Below are 14,869 nucleotides of genomic sequence, written 5' to 3'. Positions count from 1 at the left end.
ATCAATCACTCTATACATCATTTCTCTCTTTTTTCTCTTCTTTTTCCTATTATTTTATATTTCTTTTCAAATTTTTTTTTAAAAAAATATCAACCTCCATAGTTGAACACTTCCCCCTCCACAATCCCAACTCCATTTTCCATTTTTTTTTTTGTTCTTCAAATTTTTTTTCAACTCCCATTAACCAAATTCCATAGCCGTTTTCTCTCTTTTTATTTTTCTCTTAATCCATATATAAATATGGCTGTAACTTGTTCTTCATCAACTCCTTCCCTTGTTCAAAAGAAAAGCTCTAAAATTGAATTGAAATCTTTAGCTAATAGAAACAAGGGTAAACGGCATGTTGTTGATCACGAGGATGACTCTGATTTTGCTCCTCTATTGTCGAAACGTGGGCGAGCTCCTCCAAAGAAGAAATCGAAGGTGGCTGCCCAGGAAAAAATTCCTCAAGATGATGCTCAAAAAAATAATCAAGTTGATGGTGGTCTTCTATCTCAGGTTTGTTTTCGGTTTCTTTTTGGTTTTTTCCTATTTTTGAAATTTTTTCATATTCAACTTTTGTGGGTTTTGTGTTTATTGATTTCTCATTTTGTAATAGTTTTTTCATAGTTTTTTAATAGTGTAAACACCTTCTGTATGTATTTTTTTTTAATATGTTTTTTATCTAGTTGTTTCCTGTCCATTTTTATATCATCAATGGGTAATAACTAACAATGAGATTTATCATGGATGTTGATGTTCAAAGAGTTTTTCCTGTATTTTAGTTTGTATACAGTTGTTTTGTAGTTTTATTATAGTTTTGCTACTTGCATATGTTATTTCATTATAAAACTAATATGCAACTATTTTGCACAAAACTTACTATGTATAACTACTATTTCTTAGTCCCCGTCAAATTAAATTCCTGCATAATATATAAACTATCATAAAACGATAATACAACTATAAGGCAACCAAAACAAAAAATAAATAGACTTATACGTAACGGGTTGTACCTTAATTCGAATTTACTCTTCTTATTGTGTTTCTAAAAAAATATATTTATATTGGAAACCAGTAATCAATCAAAATGCAACTGTATATAACGTAGATGTATTATTCATGAGGTTTTTTTTAAATTTTTCACATCATACATTGTTTTGGATTTGGTGGGAGCTCCAGATCTGTTTGTTACAGATCTACATTTCATGAATATAGATTTCGATATTAGGGGGAGTTATTTTGATCGAATAAAACAGAAAATAAATGTGTAATTTCAGTTTCTTCACAGTTTTTCTGATTTTTTTTCATCATTTTCTGTTTAGATCATTGCAGGTCTTCTTTTCCAGTTGATTTCGCCAGAATTAATAGTTATATTTTTATCGTTTTGGTTTCATTTTGGTTGTTTTGCGGTTTTGAAACGATCGCGGTATTTTCACCTTCATGGTTCGCTCTGTACAGCTGAAGGCTTAGTGCATGTGGTATTTTTGTAAATATTTGTATGTGAACTGTATAAATATTTAATGGGCCGGCCCAAAGTATTTTTGTAATTTTTTTTCCTTTTTTGTATTTTTCTATTTTTTTCCCTTTAAAAAATCTCCCTAATATATTACCACTATATTAATGTCCTCCTTCTGTAAAGTTTTTTAACAGATACCCATTTATTTGCTGATGTTGCATAGAACGTTAAAATTGTAATTGACTCCCTTTCTTTTTTTTTCCTAATTATTTATTTATTTTTGAAATAACAAAAAAAGAAATAAATTAAAATAAAATGTCCTTTATTGAATAAAAACCAAAGCGAAAAACGAAACGTGTTCGGCGGTGGGCAAGCATTGATCGGAGGCGACGAAGTCTAACTCGGAATCGAAAATGGATCCAGACGCAGTTTCAAAGGCATTCGTGGAGCACTTCTACTCCACATTCGATACCAGCCGTGCAAATCTGGGTACCCTATACCAGGACGCGTCCATGTTGGCCTTCGAAGATCAGAAGTTCTAAGGGGCCCAGAACATCGTCGCCAAGCTCGCTAGTCTTCCTTTTGAGCAGTGCAAGCACAACATCAACACCGTCGATTTCCAGCCCTCTGGCCTAGCCGGTGGAATGCTTGTCTTCGTCAACTGCAATTTTCAGCTTGCCGGCAGACAACACACTCTCAAGTTTAGCCAGATGGAAAGCTTCTACGTGTTTAGTGACATTTTTCGATTGAATTATGCATGAATGAAAACATTCTCTGCAATTCGAAGAAAAGATGAGAAATGATGTCTGCATTGTTTGGAAAATAAACCAGTTTGCTATTATCACTCTTTACTTTTAGACTTCTCAAATGAAAAGTTGGATTTTCTATTTTTATATTTTAAATTTTTTTAAAAAAAAATTGTTTTTTAAGTTGTAGTTTCCCCCGGGAAATTTGAATTTCCATGCTTAAATAACCCATATATTATTCCCCTAAACTAAAACTATATATAATTAATTTTATATGACACTTTTTGTATTTTTCCCATAATACCCTCCCCACCTACATCTACCCACTCCAACCTTTTTCTCATCAATTCAACAAACATTCCACCCGAAAGCTTCCACAAGCACCAAAAAAATTTTCTTCTCTTCACTCATCACTAAAAGCTACAACCTTCCACACTACAAGCTACCACACTAATCCACCACATTAGAAGCAAGAACACATACAAGCTCCATCAATGGGTAAGTAATTAATTTTTTTTTTTTTTCTAAATCTTGTTTGTTGTTTTCATTTTTAATTAAGAATGTTGTGTTTGATGATTGATCTGTGGATTGTTGCTGTTATTTTGTTATTTTTTCTGTTATGATTTTTGCTGCATGTGAAAACTGGGATTTTGCTGTTTTTCTGCATTTTTTTTCGTCGGGCCCGATGGGGCCCGATGCTGGCCCGAAGGGTGGCCCGACGTGGAAGAAAATGTGTTGGCAGGGGCGAAGACCCGATGGGTCCGATGGTACACCACTGGGTCCGATGGTCGGACCCTCCTCGGGTCCGATGTGTTTTTTTATTTTTTTTTATTTTTGGAACAAGGGTCCGATGGTCCCCATAGGGGTCCGATGGTCGGACCATCGGACCCATCGGCCCGGCCCAAATATTTTTTTTTTAAATTTTTTTTTTTATTATTTTTTAATACAAGGTCCGATCCATCCTTGTGGGGTCCGATGGTCGGACCAATCGGACCAATCGGACCCTACGGGATTTTTTTTTATTTTTGTAATCTATTATTATTTTTTATTTATTATTATTAATTTATTTTATATTGATTTATTATTTGTGTTATTAGTTATTATTTTATTAATCATTATTAGTTATTAATTATTATTTTAGTTAATGTTTGAAGAATTATTTTTTTTTTTAGTTATTTTATTAACTATAAATTATGAATTATTATTAATTATTGTTTATTTTTTTAATCTATTATTATTTTTTATTTATTATTATTAATTATTATTTTTTTAATATATTATGAATTATTATTAATTATTGTTTATTTTTGTAATCTATTATTATTGTTTATTTATTATTATTAATTTATTTTATATTGATTTATTATTTGTGTTATTAGTTATTTTTTTATTAATCATTATTAGTTATTAATTATTATTTTAGTTAATAATTTAAGAATTATTTTTTTTTAGTTATTTTATTAACTATAAATTATGAATTATTATTAATTATTGTTTATTTTTTATGGTTTGAGTAATAATTATTATTATATTTTATTATCAATTAATAATTATTTTTTAATTATTAAATTTTTTTTATTATGAATTATTAATTATTGTTTTATTATGAATTATGAATTATTATTTTATTATCAATTAAGTATTATTGTTTTGTTATTAATGATTAATTAAGATTTTTTTCGGTGAGATTTTTGTTGTAAATTATAACTGTGTTTTTTTAAATGTTTGTGACGATTCAACTGTTAATGCGTATGTTATGTATAATGGTGTTTGGGAGCTTGATGGTAGAGATTGGATTTATAAAGGGAGTGCCGCTTTGACAATTGACATTGATCCGAACCTAAGTTACTCAGGTTTGGTTGATGTTTTGTACGAAGAACTGGATGTTGACAAAGCGGAGTATGACTTGAAATTAGAAGTAAATTACAAGTACAGGAAAGGCTATGAGTATCCTCCTGAAGTTATTCGAAATGATAAGCGTGCAAGGTACTTTTTATCTACACTTGCGAAGAAGCCAGATGAATTTATTCCTTTGTTTGTGACTTTGTTAAAGAAGAATGTTTGCGTCGATCCTAGTCCCACACCAAGTTTTGTTAAGGATAATCGTAGCGAGGTTGGGAGTTTTGTTGGTGCAGAAACAAATCCAGAGGTGTTGGTTGCAGATGTATTACCTGAATTAAACAATATGATGCCGAGTGCTGATATTGTAGCACAAATGCCGTTCATCGATGATTTTTTTAATGGTCCAGACCCTGAATGTTATGTTGAGGGCAATGATGGCGTAAGAGACGACCAAGGTGCAGAGGCCCCTGCTGCTGTACCTTTGAACTTGACTCCACTATCGTACCAAATACCACCGAGGCCACCGACACGGAAAAGAATGCCCCGTAGAGAAAATTGTCAAACACCTGGTACTAGTAGTAGTCGTCCAGGCGAAACCAGTCATGCTAGAGGAACTGCGACGGTACAGTCCTAATAATGGTAGAGAGACCAATGATATTAGTGGTCCTACTGATGCTCGAGGTACCAATGTGACTGGATGGAGCGATCCATTTTCTTCTTCGACAAGTTACGGTAAATTCAAGGAGAAAATGTATACAAGAGAAGACATCGAGGATCATAGTCATTATATATCTACGGGTGGCACACCGGAGTTACATGTGGGAAAGTTTTTTAGAGACAAAAAGCATTTAAAGATGGTTGTTGGCACGTATGCAATGAAGAAAGGGTTTGACTACTACGTTAGGAAGTCCCAGATCGATATTTGGTACGTCACATGTAAGGATACAGATTGTGGGTGGAGATTAAGAGCGAAGAAGAACGTACTTTCTAACATGTTTGAGGTGAGTACATTTCATAATGTACATACATGTTCCCTTGATCTTCGAGGAAAAGATAACCGTCAAGCATCACCTGTAATAGTTGCCCATCTAATTAAGGACAAGTTCACAACTGACGGCTCGGATCAGTTGCCCTCTGATATAAGAAAAAGTATGCACAAGGATTACGGGATCCAAATGAGTTACGAAAAGGCATGGAGGTGCAGAGAGAAGGCAATACACCTGACTCGGGGTACACCTGAAGATTCGTACTCTTTATTACCTAGTTACTTGCACATGCTACGGTTGCGAATCCGTGTACCATCACGGATTTTGTGGTAGAAGATGGTCGCTTCAAGTATTGTTTCTTCTCTCTGGGTCCTTCTATTCGGGGTTTTAAGTTTTGTCGACCTGTTATATGCGTTGATAGGTCTTTCTTGAAGACTAGGTATGGTGGGCAAATGTTGTGTGCAGTGGCTTTGGATGCAGGGAGTCATATCTTTCCGATAGCTTTTGCTATAGTTGACAGTGAAAACCACAATTCCTGGACCTATTTTATGAGAAAATTGAAAGAAACGATTGGTGATGTTGAGAACTTAGCTTTTGTTTCGGATAGGCATCAAAGTATTGTTCGTGCTTTGGATATCGTGTTCCCTGATGCACACCACGGTGCATGCTACCACCACATTATTATGAACGTCAACCACAAGTTCAAGACTGACGTCTTCACGAATCACATTTACACGTGTGCGTACACGTATTCAAGATCGAGTTTCACGAGAATTTGAGAACATTCGGGCCATGAATCCAAGTTGCAAAATATCTTCGAGGAAATCGGATTTGAAAAATGGGTCCGTCGTACTTTCCAGGTACGTTACAATGTAATGACGAGCAACGGCCGAGAGCTTCAACAACACAACTAAGGATGCAAGAGGCTTCCCGATCACTGCTGCTGTAGCATTCCTGAGGTCCAAAGTCCAGAAGTGGTTTGCTTCACGAAAAGAAAAAGCTGACAAGTGGACGAAACCCCTAGCACCAAAAATGGAGGAGGACTTGGCATTGCATTTTGAAAAAGGTCGGTTTTTAAACGTTGACTCATGCGGGCCTTACACGTTGCAGGTTCACCCCGGAAGAACAGCTTCTCACCCAGGTGGCGTAGTGGACTTCCAGGAAAAGAGTTGCACTTGCGGCTTGTTCCAGTGCATGAAGTTTCCTTGTCCTCATGCATGTGCTGCATCTCAGGAGCGAAGTATTAGCGTGTACACACTATGCTCGCCATATTACACAACAGAATATTGGAGGAGAACATACGAAGGAACAATTATGCCAGTTGGTGACGAGGATGATTGGGAATTACCTGATGACATAAAGAACATGACAGTTGGAGTGCCTGTTGAGAAGCAACCAATAGGGCGACCCAAGAAGCAAAAGGTTGGAAGAATTAAGAACAACCGAACTGCTTGTAATGGTGAAAGGATTATCAATCACGAAAAATGTAGCAGTGCGGTGCCACGGGACACAACAGAAGCACTTGCACCTACCGAGGTTTAACATAAATTTTTAGTTTATTTGTATCGTGATGGGTTGGACTATTATGTATTGTTATTGAATTAATGTTGGACTGTTTTAAACATTAGAATTTGTGATATTTTATGTTTACATAATTATTATAATTTGTTGCACGAAAGAAAGGCGTAAAATTTGTATGAACTCTTGAAAAAACATAAACATACCAATAAAAAAAAACCATTTACATTGTTATCTTAATAAATACCAAATAAAAAAAACATTTGTTCATGCTAAATTCTGGTAAAACAAATCTACACACCAGCGCTCTCTAAATTTCTTCATATTCTCATCGTGCACATTATCAAACGTAGTCTCCAGCATACTATGCTCGATGTGCTCTATCACGTACATCCCGCAGTTACCGCTGTATGAGACAATAAAAAGTAAATGAATAAAAGTGTGCAAATTAAATTCAAGTTAAATAACAAAAAAATCAATTGTAGTAAAGTTACCTTGTCTTTGTCTGTGGAACAACGGCCCGATCCATGACTTTTGAAGTGAAATTTCTGACCTGGCTCTCTGAGGCGGTAAGTTGAGGCAAGAGGATCATGTCATGACTCTCGAATAGGCCAGCCTGCAGCAGCAAATTTGGTAGTAATTTTTCCCACATTTCTAGGTGACGGTTCAATTCGTTCGTGGAAATCGATCCGAGGCCGGGAGTCAAATATGTTCAACAACCAATGATCCGGCATCTATCTCTAATGCCACCCAATGCTTTGCTCCATCGAAGTAGAGGGCCATATATATTCTCTCCTTGTTCTTCCAACTGGCCAAGAATTGACTTTCATCCCCTCGGATCAAATCTAATATGCCCTCGTCCCACTGATAGTTAGCCTGGTCATCACCCGCAGCTTCCCACCGAGCAATAACTCCTGCTGGGAAAATACACGGCATTATGACACATCTATTCGGGTAGGACTCGGGATAAAAGTGTTGCCGCCTCCTCATCAAATGGAATGCCGCATCCAAATGCTAAAACATGAAAATTAAATATGTCAGAGTTAAATAAAAGAGTTAGATAAAGTCTTTAAAAGCAAAAGCAAGAAAAAGTCTTAAAAACTTACATCGTTCCCAAGCCAAAATTTCGGAGTATGCGGTTCGAGGAACCAAGACGAATGGTATCGACCAGAAGCACTCTCTCGGGTAATTGTTCCCAATCTGGCCGAGTACCCAATTGTGAAAAGTCTTGAGAGCAGCTTCCGATCAACCACTCTAAGTGGGTCCGCATTCACGAGTGTCGAAGTAGCCCTAGCCTTCTTCTTCATTTCAGTGTACTCAGCGAACCACCTAGGCCGCCTTCTCTTCCTCCGGTTCTCCATGACTTCTGGAGCCGTCTCTAACACCCGCACCTCGAATCCCGAGTATCCCCGATGCCGGTGATATTCGTCTTCTCGTGTGTACGTAACATGTCATCATCATCCGGTTGGTAATCATTTGGGAGAATGAAGTCATCTTCCGGTGTCCGAGCCTCCTCTTCCGGTTGTGGCTGTGGCTGTGGCTGTGGCTGTGAATCTGCTGCCGGCCTTCCAGGATCTTGCAGGAGCGTCATTATGGTCTTCAACTGATCCATAATCGCTGTTTGTCCTCTTAGCAGAGCGGCCTGCCCCCTCTCCACAGTCTCCAACCTTGCCAAAATGGCAGGGTATACTGGATCGCGAGCCTCCGAGGTGCTGGGAATGGAAGCTGACGGGGGAACAGGAGGACCCTGTGACGCTGCAAGTGGGTCAACACCGCACCCATCGTGAACCGAAGCCGCAGATGGGTCAACACCGGACCCATGCCGGAACTGCGCGCGTGCACGTGGAGGAGACGGTGGAGGTGGTGTAGAGTCTTTAAATATTCGGGCTGCCTCCGCTCGCTCTTCCAATGTGGAGGCAAGCTTTTCGCCCGGCTTCGCAAAGCATCCCGTGTTGGTTGCCCATCCTCACCCAACACAAGTTCCTCCAAGTCAACAAATAACGGAGGCCGACCCCGGTTATGTAACTCACAAACTCAATCTCGTTCGGCCGAGGACATAACACGGAGTACACTGTCAACTGAAAAATATAACAAATATATTAATATAATATATGGAAATTAACATGAATTCAAAATAAAGCGTAACAAACTTACATTTTTCGCAAATAATCTGGTGACTTCATCCTTCCCGAGTGTAGTTTTCGGCTTACTTTCCCAGTTGACCATTCTCGGAAAGCCATGCGACCTCCTCACTGCATACTCGTTGCCCAGCTGTAATATGGCCTCGTATGCCCAATACTGCAACGCTGCAGCATAGCCGTAGGCTGAGTATTTTGCCTCCTTCTGAGTGACTCCCTTCTCAATCTTTTTCAACATCTTATTCTTCACATCCAAGTAATCCTTGTTACAACTTTCCATCAGCTTGGTGTAAGAAATCTTTCCCCAGGGATACTCGTAGAAGAATGGAAGGTTATCAACCATTCTTATCACAAAAGGAGGAACGGCAGTCTTCTCCTCCTTACCAGTGAGGACGCCCATAACAAACAAGGCCATCCCCAACTTGTAAACATCATCAGCTTCTGTGCAGCTCTCAAAAACTCTGCGCAGTTGGCCGAAGGTGATGGAAGCACTACCGTTGAAATATTCCTGAATCAACCGGTCAGAGCTTCCATTTTGTTTGATGTCTTCCTCAGTAGGGCCGGGCAATAAGTTTAACCCGGTGACCAAGCCGAACTCCACCCTCCCAAATCTACATCTCTTCCTTCCAACATAGAAATGGACCTCGTCCGGCTTGTCAGATTTTATTTTGTGAAGCATCAACTGATGAAAAAATGCTCCGTAAAAATTGTATGGGCGCTCTCTCGAAAAACTGCTTGAAAGGGGATTCCCTCACCCTGTCCAATAGGTTAAATTCTTCAAATTTATCCTTAATCTTCGGGTAGTAGTAACTACCTCCGCGCCATGTGACACGGCCAGTGTAATGGTCCGACACTGGAATTATAAGATGTGCACTTTCCTGAAAAAAAAAAAACCAACAACGATAATTAATAATTAATAATACAAAAATACAATTGGTAATATACTTACATAATTAATAACCAACAACGATAAATAATTAATAATAAAACATAACCAATAATGAATAAAACAATAAAAAATAAAACAATAATTCATAATTAATAATTAAACAATAATCAATAAAAAAATAAAAATTAAAAAAAATAATTAATAATTTATACTAGAAAAATAATACATAAGTAATAAAATAATAAAAGATAAAACAATAATTAATAATTAATAAAACAATATGTAATTATTACAAAAACAATAAAAAATAAAACAATCATTAAAAATTAATAAAACAATAAAAATTAATACAATAATTAATCATTAATAATAAAACAATAATCAATAAATAATAAAATTAATAAGACAATAAAAATTAATACAAAAGTTAATAATTAATAATAAAACAATAATTAATAAATAATACAAATTTATAAGACAATAAAAATTAATACAAAAGTTAATAATTAATAATAAAACAATAAATAATAAATAATACAAATTCATAATTAATAATTAATAATTAGTAAAATATTAATAAATAATAACACAATACAAATTAAATCAATATTTAATAATTAATAATAAAATGATAATTAATAATTAATAAAAATTAATAATTAATAACTAATAATTAGTAAAAAATAATAAATAATAACACAATACAAATTACTACAATAATTAATACTAAAACATTAATTAATAATTAATAAAAATACAATAATTAATAAAACAATAAAAAATAATACAAAAATTAATAATTAATAATAAAACAATAATTAATAAATAATACTAAAACAATAATTACTAATTAATACTAAAACAATAATTAATAAAACAATAAAAATTAAAACAATACTTAATAATTAATAATAAATTAAAAATTATTACTTACCAATAATTAATTAAAAAATACTTATTAAGTCATTAAAAATAAATTAATACCTAAAACAATCACTAAATAATATAATAATAAATTAATACCTAAAACAATTACTAAATCATTAATATTAAAAAAAAAAAAAAAATTAATATCGGGTCCGATTGGTCCGATTGGCCCGATTGGGTACCCATCGGACCCATCGGTCCAATCTCCCCTGCCCATACAGCATAACAGTCCGACCCAACATCGGACCCATACACGAACACCCCAATCGGACCCGACCCACACCCCAATCGGACCATCGGACCTACATCCCAATCGGGCCATCGGACCCACCCCAATCGGGCCATCGGACCCACCCCAATCGGGCCATCGGACCCACCCCAATCGGGGCATCGGACCCACCCCAATCGGACCATCGGACCGATGTCACACCATCGGGCCGGTCTTCTTCCCCAGATCCGAAGCCCATTTTTCAGTCCGAACCCCATCTACACAGTCGGAATCCGAATCCCATTTTCACAAAAAAACCTAAATCTAACCAATAATATCTCACAAACAATCTCAAACATAAGTAATCTTTAAATCCTTTCTAAAAAAACAAAAAAAAAACATACCTTTGACATTATGTTGGCAGTTCCTCGAATGGTGTCACGGGTCCGGCGAGCAGCGAAGAGAGAGGAAGAGAGAGGGTCCGACTGTGTGGGTTTGGTGTGGGAAGTGTGGGTTTGGTGTGGGAAGTGTGGGTTTGGTGTTGGAATGGGAAAGGGATCGATCGGCTGGTGGGGAAGAGAGACGAAGAGAGAGGAAGAGAGCTGATTACAAATGAGAGGGGTAGTTTAGGAAAATTTATAAAATGGTCATATATTACCAATTTTTATAACTTTGCATTTAGGAGACAAATTGTTAGGTTATTTAAGCATGGAAATTCAAATTTCCCTTTCCCCCTTGTGTCTATGCTTCTGAGTTTTTCTTGGTTGTGATTGATTAAATGGATTCATGTTACATAACTATTAAATTGAATTCGGCAAGAAATTAGGGTTCTTTTTTTTATTTAATTTCTAATTAAATATTTTTTTGTTTGGTAAGGGTATTTAATATTGCAAAAAAAAATTCACTATCATCAAAAACCTCAGATTCTCTTATGCCACATCATTAAATAAACGAAATCTGTTTAAAAACTTCACAAAAGGGGGACATTAATATAGTGGTAATATATTGGGGAGATTTTTTAACAACCAGTATATTTTTTTAACAACCAGTATATTTTAAGGGCCACAAATCGGTAGTGACATAAGTTCAGGGGAAAAATTTACTAATTATTCTTATTTTTATATAGATATTTATTTTAAAAAAAAATAATTTCTCTTACGAATTTTGCTATTAATTTTCTTATACTAATAGTTAACTATAATAAAATTGATTACTTAAATATTTTCGCCACTAATTTATTTACATACATAGTTTGATTATAATTATCTTTTAAATTAATTTACTTTATTAATTTTTTTATCAAGAAAGATAATTTCTGTTAATCAAACCGAATCTATTACATCCACAAAGGGATTCCCCTTCAAAAGAAAACTTACAATTATTTTACATTTTTAAGAACAATTTTATCTATACTAGACAACTTCCTTTCCTGTACAAGATTAAATCTACTTTTGAAGCTCTCTTATTAATGTTACTATCTATACAACTCGGATTCATATATTTTTTCTTACGAGAATTGCTAAAAGGAACCACTGGAGTCTAGCACCCTCCTCGGTGTCATATATACCGTTATTGGTATAATTAAGTATCAAGTCTCATATAACTTAAGAAAATAGATTTTAGAAAATATCGCTAACCAATCGTGGGGCGCCACCTATAGAAGGTATTGGACACTACTGGTGCTCAATAGCAATGTTATTTTCTTATTTATGCATAAATTTTAGTCAAATATCATAAATTATACCTGCTAACACATTCATAATATAATTTTTATGAAACATTCTAATGTATATTTTTATTTTTAAAATTATATATGTGCTTTTTTTAAACATATATTTTTTTCAATAACAAAAAAAAAATTAAAATAACAAAGTTCATTAACTTAAAGCCGAAATAAATAATTTCATTAATGTATACATACACACGACATATATAAAACAGTCATCTTTCCTACTTTTTTTAACAATTTTTTTTATATAACAGCTGCTTTTTTTTTAACTAAAAAAAATCACAAGTGTACGTATACACTACCATATCATGTAACCTCTATTTAACTTTAATGTTATTGGCCAAAAAAACTCACCATGCCATGAGGTACAAACTAAGGGCCTTACAGTAAAATTACCCATTGTATATATGTTCTTTTATTTGTTACTTTTACGTGTTTGCACTAGTGTAGATATTGGACATATGTATATATATGTTCTTTATAATTTTTTATGATGAAAGTAATTTTTTTTTTTTTGCAGCAAGATAAAAATAATTTTAATTCAAAGCTTTTGTAAAATGATAATAATAAAACTTTGAATGTGTTTGTGCAATAATATAAGTAGTTTATTTATTTTTTTAATTAAAAGAGTGATAAATATTTTTAAAAAAATGTGTAGTAAAATTGTTTTAGTTTTTATTTTTAAAATATGAATTAAAATTTAAAAACTGTCAATATTAAAATTTAAATGACAATTGTTGACTGAGATTTTTAATAACTACTTGAGTAAATGAAAATATGAGCTAGCTAGAAAAGAAAAGAGAATATGAAGACTATAGATTTTTCGTGGTCGGACGTTATCGAGTCTTAGTTCACAAGTCAAAGATAAAGAAGATGAATAGTTCTCTCTCTTAAATTTAGTAGCATTTTGGCTTAATACCAATAAAAGAGAAAGAGAAGAATCATTTTACATGTGACCTCATTGTCATATTTATAGGCAGTCATAGAGTTTATTTTTTTTATTTGTCTAAATGTTTCATTGACAGAAGGAGATACATTGATAGACATAAATAAAACAGGAATTGCTGGTACGGGCTTGTTTTGTCTTGTCTTTTCAATTTTATTAGAAAGACTTCCTAACATATCACATCAACTTTATTGAAAGTTTTATCAACTAGTGGGTGCACCATCATTTGTCTTTGTTGACAAAAATAGAGACAACAATAATAATCACCCTCTATTTTTTAAATAAAATGTGATATTACCTTGAGCCAAAATTTGGTCAAACTCTTATTGAATATATTTGAGCCAATTTTAGTACAAATAAGTGCAAAACAAAAATTAGCTGCCACCTTAGGTTATTTTTATATAGTCGAGGATATTATAATCTTGACATTTAAGAAGATTCAATTGATAATACATGGTTTTAAAATTTTGAAAATTCATAATCCAACTCGTATGATCTCTTTATTTGGTGATGTAATTAGAGAGTGTCAAAACTTGCTTGTAAATTTAAGGGGTGTATCTATTTCTTTTGTGAAACGGTCAACAAATTTAGTAGCTCATAAGATTGCTAGAGCTGTTATTTCTTACTCATATTTTCAGTATGGGGGATGTCCCAACTGATTTGCTACCATGTTTGGTGGTTGAATTTAAAAGTTAATAAAGTTTGATTACTTTCTTCAAAAAAAAAAACAAAATTTTTAATTACAGTCTATTGTATACTTTTTTTTTTTATTAAAATTCACTTTATTTATCTTATCACTTTCTCTTTTATTTTCTCACATTATTTTCACTTAAATTAAAAAAACATAAAAATAAAAATTATAAACACATTTTTATTTGAAAAATTTACACAATACACTTAAGATTGAATTTATATATATATATTTACATTTTATCATTTTTGTACATGTTTTTCCTTTTTTTTTCTTGAAAAAACCATTGTTTTCACGTTGTTTTCCTGTTGAAACAATGTGAAAATAACACTCCGTATTTTTTTTTTTTTAAAAAAAAAAGAAAACTAAAATCCGTAAAAATGTAAAAATAATTATAGATCCAATAAAATATAAATTTTTTATTATTTTTAAGTGTTTATAAAATAATTATTTTTTCAATTTCCAAAAAATTAATAACATGTTTTTTAAGATTTAAATGTTTAAATTTAAAAGCAAAATATGAAAAAAGAAAATATTATGCAAGCAGAGAGAAAAAAGAACTTCAAAAGAAAAACAAATGAAAAAGTTCATTAAAATAATAAAATAATTTCCTACAATAAAGTGCATTGTATTACAATAAAACTTAAAATTCCTACTTGATAATTGGTCCAAAATACTTTCTTATACTATGGGGAAAAAATAAACCGGCCCTCGTTTGGTACGCCGTATTAGGTCGTATTGTATTGTATTATATTATATTTTATGCAATATTTTTACATAAAACTATATGTAGTATTAACTTTTATGGACA

At 33.3% G+C, this 14,869-nt stretch overlaps 1 pseudogene; it reads left to right on the top strand.

The window, feature by feature from the left end:
- Nucleotides 1–366: 366 nt before the first annotated feature.
- On the top strand, nt 367–3,042 carry LOC115715091 (nuclear transport factor 2B-like; annotated as a pseudogene).
- Nucleotides 3,043–14,869: the final 11,827 nt, after the last annotated feature.

This window comes from Cannabis sativa, chromosome 4 (assembly GCF_029168945.1).
Source record: "Cannabis sativa cultivar Pink pepper isolate KNU-18-1 chromosome 4, ASM2916894v1, whole genome shotgun sequence".
Taxonomy (NCBI): Eukaryota; Viridiplantae; Streptophyta; class Magnoliopsida; order Rosales; family Cannabaceae; genus Cannabis; species Cannabis sativa.
This window is presented reverse-complemented; position numbering and strand designations above follow the sequence as displayed.